This window comes from Berghia stephanieae, chromosome 3 (genome assembly GCF_034508935.2).
Source record: "Berghia stephanieae isolate SIO BIC M18660-M18661 chromosome 3, UCSD_Bste_1.3, whole genome shotgun sequence".
Taxonomy (NCBI): Eukaryota; Metazoa; Mollusca; class Gastropoda; order Nudibranchia; family Aeolidiidae; genus Berghia; species Berghia stephanieae.
Window position 1 is genome coordinate 60,707,999 of NC_088362.1, and position 11,405 is coordinate 60,719,403.

Below are 11,405 nucleotides of genomic sequence, written 5' to 3' on the forward strand. Positions count from 1 at the left end.
TTTTGCCAAGTTGAGTGCATTTAAATCGATCGATATTTGAAGGACAAGTTTTTTGGTCACATATTTGAATACATGTTATTCCAGCGACAACAGTTAACAGGTAAATGGAAAGATCTCTAAAATCAGAGCGGATATCACGGGTGTCAAGCCAGCTGCTGTCATAGTCTTTTCAATGCTCATAAACGATCTCCAATGGAACCCACTACATGAAAGACGTTCCATCAACAAACTCCTCATATTCCACAAAGCACATCCAAACGGAAAACTCGAAATTCCAACTATCCATTTGAAACGGAAAAGCAATAAAACAAGAAACTCAGCATTTAATTTTGAAATCCCTCACTCAAGAACAATCATTATCTTTTCTCTTTCTTCCACTCCAACCAATTGTAAACAAGCCCTTTCTATTGATGACTTTAAAAAATCACTCCCTGCTTCCCTCTTAAACCCCTGTTATTGAAAAATCGGCCATACAATCTTCAGCCTGAAGCTTGGCCTTAACAGAAGAAGAAGAAGAAGAAGAAGAAGAAGAAGAAGAAGAAAGAAGAAGGAAAGAAGAAGAAGAGAAGAAGAAGAAGAAGAAGAAGAAGAAGAAGAAGAAGAAGAAGAAGAAAGAAGAAGAAGAAGAAGAAAGAAGAAGAAGAAGAAGAAGAAGAAGAAGAAGAAGAAGAAGAAGAAGAAGAAGAAGAAGAAGAAGAAGAAGAAGAAGAAGAAGAAGAGAAGAAGAAAAGAAGAAGAAAGAAGAAGAAGAAGAAGAAGAAGAAGAAGAAGAAGAAAGAAGAAGAAGAAGAAGAAGAAGAAAAGAAGAAGAAGAAGAAGAAGAAGAAGAAGAAGAAGAAGAAGAAGAAGAAGAAGAAGAAGAAGAAGAAGAGAAGAAGAAAGAAGAAGAAGAATGAAACTTGAATATTTGTGGCTATGTGGTCGGTGGTATGAGACTCGCTTTCAGATCGGAAGGTCCTGAGTTCAATCCTCGCTCGGCTCATAGTTGAGTCCTTGGAGAAGGCTCTTTACTCACATCCTCTCACCATACTCAGGTGTAAAATAGGACCTGACCGTTAACAGCATTGTCTCTGTCAGAAAAAAAATTGTAACACATCACCTAACAGCGTCATGTCCCGTCCTAAATGTTAAATGTTGCTGTTGGCCATGACCCCTTGTAAAGCACTTTGAGCACATTTAGTGGATATTGACTATATAAAAGCTCAATATTAACAGAAAACTCACCTTTTTGTCTCATGATTTCTATTTTGTAAATCAACTTTTTTTTTCTATCATGTGTGTAAAATGTCATGTCCATTGCTATGTAAGTCATTGAAATACACATATTGTCTTTGCTTGTGTAAAAACTAAAAATAAAATAAAAATTCTCTTTATTCATCCCATTGGAGAAATTTGTCTTTAGGGGTCTACACCAAGGGAAGACCCAGGCGTCAGCCACAGAGCAGTGCCGCAAAGTGAGCTAGGGAGAGGTGACTTGCTCAAGGCCACACAGTGCAGTGACGGGTAATCAAGCTCAGTACCATTAGGGTACGATGACAAGACCGTACCGCTGAGTCACACTGCCCCTTATAACACCTAAGAGTGCTATATGGATTCTGTGAGCTATATAAATATATTTGTGCACCTATGTGGTCCTGTGGTATGACACTCGCTTTTGGATCGGAATCTCCTGGGTTCGAGCCTCGCTCGGTGAAGAGTTGAGTCCTTGAAAAGGCTCTTTACTCACATTCTCTCACTGTACTCAGGTGTAAAATGAGTACCTGGCCATAAACAGCCTTGTCTCTGTCGGAAAAAAAAGCAGTAGCGCCTAACAGGAGTCATTTCTATATGTTTTGTGTTGCTGTTGGACAGGGACCCTTTGTAAAGCACTTTGAGCACGTTTAGAGGATATTGCGCTATATAAAAGCTCAATTTTTGGGTTTTCTTTTTTTATATAATTATATATTTATTGATCAACTATATCCCTATCTTACACACATTAAAATGGTATAATATAAGACAACTACTTACTTGCTTTACATAATTTGTTGTCCTCAACGTATTCTGTGTCCTGGCAATTACACACATTATTCAGACAGGTCAATGTTTCTGGGCATTCATCAGATGTAACACATGGGTCAAACAACGTCTTTCCTGGTAAATAAAGAAATTTGCGCACTCATTAATATACCATGGAAACAATGATATTGTTTTTGTTCTTATCGTTTTTAAGGGTTTTACGGCGCTTGCAACACATTAAGGTCATATCAGCACCAGTAAAAAGGAAGAAAATGGGATAGTAAAATAACTTAACTCCAAATAAAAAGAGTCTCTAGACTCTGATAGAGGAAAATAAATTATGTGAAAGTTAAATGGACTTACGGGGTTGACAGGCAGATCCATCCCAATATTGTGTGATTCCGACACAGTCACAGATTTTACTTATACAGGACAAACTACCTTGGCATTCATGGTTGTAGGTACAAGTCGTATCCTTTTTCTTTTCTGTTGATACAAAAAAAATGATTCTATTAAACTAAAATAGTCACATGCTGGTTGACGAAAAATCACAAATTTGTCAGATATCAATTTTCTGCCTTGATCAATTTTGTAAAATTTTTATTTGAAGATAAGCCTTGTAAATGATTGAAACAAAAACCCAATATCATCTCTAAAGGAAAACAATCTACGTCACTTCTTCATTTCACAATTTATCCTTTATGTTAAAAGTAAACCTGTGATGTACAAAATAGTCCAACCAGTGGGATGAAGATTTTTTGATGTCAATATGGATTACATCCGAATACAGGACACTGTTCAAATTTTTTTGATTATCGTACATTGTGACTCAGTTTTCTTTGTTGTTGTTTGGAGGTGGGGATTATATATTTTAGATTATTTTTTTTCGGGTTGCTTTACTTTCTTTGCGGGATTTTTGTTGGGTTTTTTGGGGGATTTTTGTTGTTGTTTTTGGGTTTTTGTTTGTTTTTGTATTTTTGTTTGTTTGTTTTTTTTTTGGGGGGGGGGGGGGTGTTCTTTTTAAACCAGCTCTGGAAATTTTGACATCGAGGATCATACACAGCTTTTCAGATATATATTTTGCACCAGTGCCTGCTCCCCAATTTTTCCAACAAAATCTTACAACATACAATCCAGATTTTTTGAACACCATTCATTGCTGTATTCTATAGCCACTTGTCGAAATCCAAGAAAGTTACTCAAAATAACCACAAACCACTGAGATGGGATATTTAAAATCATTCAAACAAGGTCTTTAGAAGTTTCTCGAAATTGTTCAATCCTTTACAAAATAGTACCATGGGGAGTAGTCCGAGTAATATTTTCAACTCAAGACTGAATGGTAATATTTTCACTGTAATATTTTCAATGTTAACATCTTTTCAATAAAAAGAAAGTCATTCAAATGTTGGAAAAAGTCTTGTTTACTGACTTGACCACCGGAATAACTTAACTCCAAATAAAAAGATTCTCTAGACTCTGATAGAAGAAAATAAATTATGTGAAAGTTAAATGGACTTACGGGGTTGACAGGCAGATCCATCCCAATATTGTGTGATTTTGACACAGTCACAGATTTTACTTATACAAGACAAACTACCTTGACATTCATGGTTGTAGGTACAAGTCGTATCCTTTTTCTTTTCTGTTGATACAAAAAAAATGATTCTATTAAACTAAAATAGTCACATGCTGGTTGACGAAAAATCACAAATTTGGCAGATATCAATTTTCTGCCTTGATCGATTTTGTAAAATTTTTATTTAAAGATAAGCCTTGTAAATGATTGTAAACAAAAACCCAATATCATCTCTAAAGGAAAACAATTTACGTCACTTCTTCATTTCACAATTTATCCTTTATGTTACAAAGTAAACACTGTGATGTACAAAATAGTCCAACCAGTGGGATGAAGATTTTTTGATGTCACATGGAATACATCCGAATACTGTACATTGTTCACATTTTTTTGATTATCGTACTATTGTGACTCAGTTTTCCTATTTGTTGATTTTTGTGGAAGTGGGCCTTATATATTCTAGATTTTTTTTTTCGGGTTGTTTTATTTTCTTTGTGGAATTTTTTAAATATTATTTTTGGTTGTTTTTTTTTTTGTTTTTTTTTTGTCTTTTTTTTTGTTATTTTTTTTTGGGGGGGCGGGGTTCTTTTTAAACCAGCTCTGGAAATTTTGACACCCAGGATCATACACAGCTTTTCAGATATATATTTTGCACCAGTGCCTGCTCCCCAATTTTTCCAACTAAATCTTACAACATACAATCTAGATTTTTTGAACACCATTCATTGCTGTATTCTATAGCCACTTGTCCAAATCCAAGAAAGTCATTTGTTTATTTGTGATATTATTGTAGTCATGAGTGATAAGAACATTGACTTAAGTGAAATCGACTTATGTGGAGTTTGTTGGTTTTTTTCACTACTATTATATAGGAAGAAGGGGGAGGGACCAAGAAAAAAAAATCAACTTAGGTAAAAATCAACTTAAGCAATGTCGACATATCCAGAGTGTACTATGTCTCTAAGACTTATGATTGTGATGATGAATTCGTTGTCAAGTATGATGATGATATCTCTAAGACTTAAGATTGTGATGTTGACTTCGTTGTCAAGTATGATGATGATATCTCTAAGACTTAATTAAGAATGTGATGTTGACTTCGTTGTCAAGTATGATGATGATATCTCTAAGACTTAAGATTGTGATGTTGACTTTGTTGTCAAGTATGATGATGATATCTCTAAGAATTTTCCAATCGTGGATTAATGGTATATATACTTCAGATTTCATAATCTTAAGCTTTTTCAAAATCTAAGGCTGCATACACAGTTCATGTAAATTTATCACACGGTGTATAATGAGATAGTGGCCAATAAGTGTACCCTTGATTTAAAAATAGTCCTTAAGTGTTATTATTCAGAAATTGTTATAAACAAAACAGACAGAGACAACGCTGTTAATGGCCCGGTACTTAACTTACACCTGAGTACGGTGAGAGAATGTAAGTAAAAAGCCTTCTTCAAGGACTCAACTATGCGCCGAGCAAGACCCGAACCCAGGATCTTCCAATCCAAAAGTGAGTGTCATACCACTAGACACATAGCTGCATATTGATTTTAATATCTGTAAAAAATGGTGTAAACAAAGTTCTTAACTATTTAACTGCCTTACTCTGCATGCAAAAACATGTGTTTAAAAATATGGCCAGAAAACTCATCCTTCAAATATCAATAGATTTAAATGACCCTCATCTTAGAAAAAAATAATCAAGGTTTGAGAGTTTTTGCCAAGTTGAGTGTCATTTAAATCGATCGATATTTGAAGGACATGTTTTTTGGTCACATATTTGAATACATGTTATTCCAGCGCACAACAGTTAACAGGTAAATGGAAAGATCTCTAAAATCAGAGCGGATATCACGGGTGTCAAGCCAGCTGCTGTCATAGTCTTTTTCAATGCTCATAAACGATCTCCAATGGAACCCGCTACATGAAAGACGTTCCATCAACAAACTCCTCATATTCCACAAAGCACATCCAAACGGAAAACTCGAAATTCCAACTATCCATTTGAAACGGAAAAGCAATAAAACAAGAAACTCAGCATTTAATTTTGAAATCCCTCACTCAAGAACAAACCATCATCTTTTCTCTTTCTTCCACTCCAACCAATTGTAAACAAGCCCTTTCTACTGATGACTTTAAAAAATCACTCCCTGCTTCCCTCTAAAACCCCTGTTATTGAAAAATCGGCCATACAATCTTCATCCTGAAGCTTTGGCCTTAACAGAAGAAGAAGAAGAAGAAGAAGAAGAAGAAGAAGAAGAAGAAGAAGAAGAAGAAGAAGAAGAAGAAGAAGAAGAATGAAACTTGAATATTTGTGGCTATGTGGTCCAGTTGTATGAGACTCGCTTTTGAATCGGAAGGTCCTGAGTTCAAGCCTCGCTCATGGTTGAGTCCTTGGAGAAGGCTCTTTACTCACATCCTCTCACCATACTCAGGTGTAAAATGAGACCTGACCGTTAACAGCATTGTCTCTGTCAGAAAAAAAATTGTAACATCACCTAACAGGCGTCATGTCCCGTCCTAAATGTTAAATGTTGCTGTTGGCCAGGGACCCCTTGTAAAGCACTTTGAGCACATTTAGTGGATATTGAGCTATATAAAAGCTCAATATTAACAGAAAACTCACCTTTTTGTCTCATGATTTCTATTTTGTAAATCATGTTTTTTTTCTATCATGTGTGTAAAAATGTCATGTCCATTGCTATGTAAGTCATTGAAATATACATTTTGTCTTTGCTTGTGTAAAAAATAAAAATAAAATAAAAATTCCCTTTATTCATCCCATTGGAGAAATTTGTCTTTAGGGTCTACACCAAGGGAAGACCCAGGCATCAGCTACAGAGCAGTGCCGCAAAGTGAGCTAGGGAGAGGTGACTTGCTCAAGGCCGCACAGTGCAGTGACGGGTAATCGAGCTGAGTACCTTTCGGGTACGATGACAAGACCGTACCGCTGAGTCACACTGCCCCTTATAACACCTAAGAGTGCTATATGGATTCTGTGAGCTATATAAATATATTTGTGCACCTATGTGGTCCTGTGGTATGACACTCGCTTTTGGATCGGAATCTCCTGGGTTCGAGCCTCGCTCGGTGCTGAGTTGAGTCCTTGGAAAAGGCTCTTTACTCACATTCCCTCACTGTACTCAGGTGTAAAATGAGTACCTGGCGGTAAACAGTGTTGTCTCTGTCAGAAAAAAAAGCAGTAGCGCCTAACAGGAGTCATGTCCCGTTCTACATGTTTTGTGTTGCTGTTGGCCAGGGAGCCTTTGTAAAGCACTTTGAGCACGTTTAGAGGATATTGCGCTATATAAAAGCTCGATTTTTGGGTTTTCTTTTTTTATATAATTATATATTTATTGATCAACTATATCCCTATCTTACACACATTAAAATGGTATAATATAAGACAACTACTTACTTGCTTTACATGATTTGTTGTCCTCAACGTATTCTGTGTCCTGGCAATTACACACATTATTCAGACAGGTCAATGTTTCTGGGCATTCATCAGATGTAACACATGGGTCAAACAACGTCTTTCCTAGTAAATAAAGAAATTTGCGCACTCATTAATATACCATGGAAACAATGATACTGTTTTTGTTCTTATCGTTTTTTTCAGGGTTTTACGGCGCTTGCAACACATTAAGGTCATATCAGCACCAGTAAAAAGGAAGAAAATGGGATAGTAAAATAACTTAACTCCAAATAAAAAGATTCTCTAGACTCTGATAGAAGAAAATAAAATTATGTGAAAGTTAAATGGACTTACGGGGTTGACAGGCAGATCCATCCCAATATTGTGTGATTCCGACACAGTCACAGATTTTACTTATACAGGACAAACTACCTTGACATTCATGGTTGTAGGTACAAGTCGTATCCTTTTTCTTTTCTGTTGATACAAAAAAAAAAATGATTCTATTAAACTAAAATAGTCACATGCTGGTTGACGAAAAATCACAAATTAGTCAGATATCAATTTTCTGCCTTGATCAATTTTGTAAAATTTTTATTTGAAGATAAGCCTTGTAAATGGTTGTAAACAAAAACCCAATATTGTTCCTAAAGGAAAACAATCTATGTTACTTCTTCATTTCACAATTCATCCTTTATGTTACAAAGTAAACACTGTGATGTACAAAATAGTCCAACCAGTGGGATGAAGATTTTTTGATGTCACATGGAATACATCCGAATACAGGACACTGTTCAAATTTTTTTGATTATCGTACATTGTGACTCAGTTTTCTTTGTTGTTGTTTGTAGGTGGGGATCATATATTTTAGATTATTTTTTTTCGGGTTGTTTTATTTTCTTTCTGGGTTTTTGTTTTGTCTTTTCTTTTTTGTCTTTTTTTTTTTTTTTTTTTTTTTGGGGGGGGGGGGGTCTTTTTAAACCAGCTCTGGAAATTTTACATCCAGGATCATGTACAGCTTTTCAGATATATATTTTGCACCACTTCCCACTCTCCAATTTTTCCAGCAAAATCTTACAACATACAATCCATGTTTTTTGAACACCAATCATTGCTGCATTCTATAGCCCCTTTTCCAAATCCAAGAAAGTTACTCAAAATAACTACAAAGCACTAAGATGGGATAGTTCAAATCATTCAAACAGGGTCTTTAGAAGATTATAGAAATTGTTAAATCCTTTACAAAACAGTACCATGGGTAGTAGTCCGAGTAATATTTTCAACTCAAGACTGAATGGTAATATTTTCACTGTAATATTTTCAATGTTAACATCTTTTCAATAAAAAAAAGTCATTCAAATGTTGGGAAAAAAGTCTTGTTTACGACTTGACCCCGGAATAATTTAACCCCAAATAAAAAATTCTCTGATTGATAGAAAAATAAATTATGGAAATTAAAGGCAGGGGTTAAAGGGCAGATCCCCCCAAATATTTTTTGGATTTTGACACGGGGCACAGTTTTATTTACAAACAAACACCTTCATTCATGGTTGTAGGTACAATCGTATCCTTTTCTTTTTGGGGAAAAAAAAATGATTCTATTAACTAAAAATCACATGTGGTGAGAAAAATCAAAAATTTTGTCAATATCAATTTTCTCCCTTGATCGTTTTTTTAAAAATTTTTATTTAAAAGAAACCTTTGTAAATGATTGAACAAAACCCAATTATCTCTAAAGGAAAACAATTAACTCACTTCTTCTTTCACTTTTTATCCTTTTTTTACAAAGTAAACACTGTGTTACAAAATAGCCAACCATGGGATAAAGATTTTTTGATGTCACATGGAAACATCCGAATATGTACATGTTAAAATTTTTTTTGTTTATCGACTTTGTGATCAGTTTTCTTTGTTGTTTTTGGAAGGGGCCTTATATATTCTAGATTTTTTTTTTTCGGTTGTTTTATTTTCTTTGTGGGATTTTTTAAATATTATTTTGGTTGTTTTTTTTTTGTTTTTTTTTTTTTTGTCTTTTTTTTTGTTTTTTTTTTTTTTTGGGGGGGGGGGGTTCTTTTTAAAAACCAGCCGGGAAATTTTAACCCGGGAAACACAGTTTTTCAGATATTTTTTTGCACCAGTCCTGCTCCCCAATTTTTCCAACTAAATCTTACAACATAAAATCTAGTTTTTTTGAACACCATTCATTGCTGTATTCATACCATTGCCAAATCCAAAAAATTTTATTTGTTTTTTGTGATATTATTTTCAGATATAAAAATTGACTTAATGAATCACTTTTTGGGGAGTTTTTTGGGTTTTTTTTCCCTACATTATTGGGAAGAAGGGGGGGGGGCCCAAGAAAAAAAAATCACTTGGGTAAAAACAACTTACAATGTCGCAATCCGAGTGTACTATGTTTTAAAGCTTATGATTGGATGATGAATTTTTGTCTAGATGATATATCCTAAGACTTAAGATTGTGATGTTGTTCGTTGTCAAGTATGAGATGATATCCAAAGATTTAAATTTAAAGGGAATTATGTTGACTTCGTTGAAATTGATGATATATCTCTAAGACTTAAGATTGGGTTTTGATTTTGTTGTATTGATGAGTATCCAAAGAATTTTCAATCTGGATTAAGGGTAATATACTTCTTTTTTCATAATCTTAAGTTTTAAAAATCAAAGGGCTGCATACACGTTATGAAAATTTTATCACAAGTGTATAATGAATAGTGCATTTTAAGGGTACCCTGTTCCCATGGGTTTAACAATTTTTTTCAGAAGAGGCAACTTTTTAATGGCCCGTCTTAAACTTACACCTGAGTCGGTGAAGAATGAAGTAAAAAACCCCCTTCAAGGTCAACTATGGCCGAGCAAGCCCGAACCCGGGTCCCAATCCAAAAAGGGTGCATACCACTAGACACATAGCTCAATTTATTTAAATACTGTAAAAAAAAGTGTAAACAAAGTTTTTAACTATTTTAAATGCCTTACCTGCATGCAAAAACAGTTTTAAAAATTTGGCCAAAAACTCACCTTCAAAATCAATAAATTTAAATGACCCTCATCTTTGAAAAAAAATTCAAGGGTTTTAGATTTTTGCCAAGTTGAGTGTCATTTAACGACAAAATTTGAAAGGGCAAGTTTTTTGGTCACATATTGAATACATGTTATTTCCCGCGACAACAGTTAACAGGTAAAAGGGAAAAATCTCTAAAAATCAGAGCGGATACAGGGGGTCAAGCCACGCTGCATAGCTTTTTCAAAGCTCATAAACGATCTCAAGGAACCCCCTACAGAAAGACGTTCCATCAACAAACCCTCAATTCCACAAAGCACAAAAGGAAAACTCGAAATTCCACTACCATTTGAAACGGAAAGCAATAAAAAAAGAAACCAGCTTTAATTTTTTAAATCCCCCTCCACATTCAGAACCCCAACCCCATCATTTTTTCCCCCCCCTTTTTTTTTTTTTCCACTCCAACCATTTTGGTAAAACCAAATTTTGCCCTTCTACTGATACTTTTAAAAAAACACTCCCTGCTTCCCCCTAAAACCCCTGTTTTTGAAAAAACGGCCAACAATTTTCAACTGAAGCCCTTGGGCCCTTAAAAGAAGAAGAAGAAGAAAAGAAAAGAAAAAAAAGAAGAGAAGAAGAAGAAGAAAAAGAAGAAGAAGAAGAAAAAGAAGAAGAAGAAGAAGAAGGGAGGAGGAGGAGGAGGGAGGAGGAGGAGGCGGAGGAGGAGGAGGAGGGAAGGAGGGGAGGAGGAAAGGAGAGGAAGAAAGAAGAAGAAGAAGAAGAAGAAGAAGAAGAAGAAGAAGAAGAAGAAGAAGAAGAAGAAGAAGAAGAAGAAGAAGAAGAAGAGAAGAAAAGAAGAAGAAGAAGAAGAAGAAAATAAGAAAAGAAGAAGAAGAAGAAGAAGAGAAGAAGAAAGAAGAAGAGAAGAAGAAGAAGAAGAGAAGAAGAAGAAAGAAGAAAAGAAGAAGAAGAAGAGGAACGAGAAAGAAGAAGAGAAGAAGAAGAAGAAGAAGAAGAAGAAGAAAAGAAGAAGAAGAAGAAGAAGAAAGAAAGAAGAAGAAGAAGAAGAAGAAGAAGAAGAAGAAGAGAATGAAACTTGAATATTGTGGCATAGTGGTCCAGTGGTATGAGATTCGCTTCAGATCGGAAGGTCCTGAGTTCAATCCTCGCTCGGCTCATAGTTGGTCCTTGGAGAAGGCTCTTTACTCACATCCTCTCACCATACTCATGTGTAAAATGAGACCTGACCGTTAACAGCATTGTCTCTGTCAGAAAAAAAAATTGTCACATCACCCTAACAGGCGTCATGTCCCGTCCTAAATGTTAAATGTTGCTGTTGGCCAGTGACCCCTTGTAAAGCACTTTGAGCACATTTTTTGATT

At 35.1% G+C, this 11,405-nt stretch overlaps 1 protein-coding gene and 1 long non-coding RNA gene across 6 annotated transcripts in view; one reads left to right on the plus strand and one right to left on the minus strand.

Annotated features, from left to right (window-relative positions):
* LOC144968118 (uncharacterized) overlaps positions 1–11,405 on the plus strand; it is a gene marked incomplete in the record, with an annotated part of 113,039 nt that overhangs the window by 39,268 nt on the left and 62,366 nt on the right.
* LOC144968119 (uncharacterized) lies at positions 1,987–7,497 on the minus strand. Its single transcript, XR_013644523.1, has 5 exons — positions 7,356–7,497; positions 7,002–7,124; positions 3,521–3,643; positions 2,362–2,484; positions 1,987–2,133 (listed from the first exon to the last, which is right to left on the minus strand). It is a non-coding gene; the product is annotated as an uncharacterized LOC144968119 (long non-coding RNA).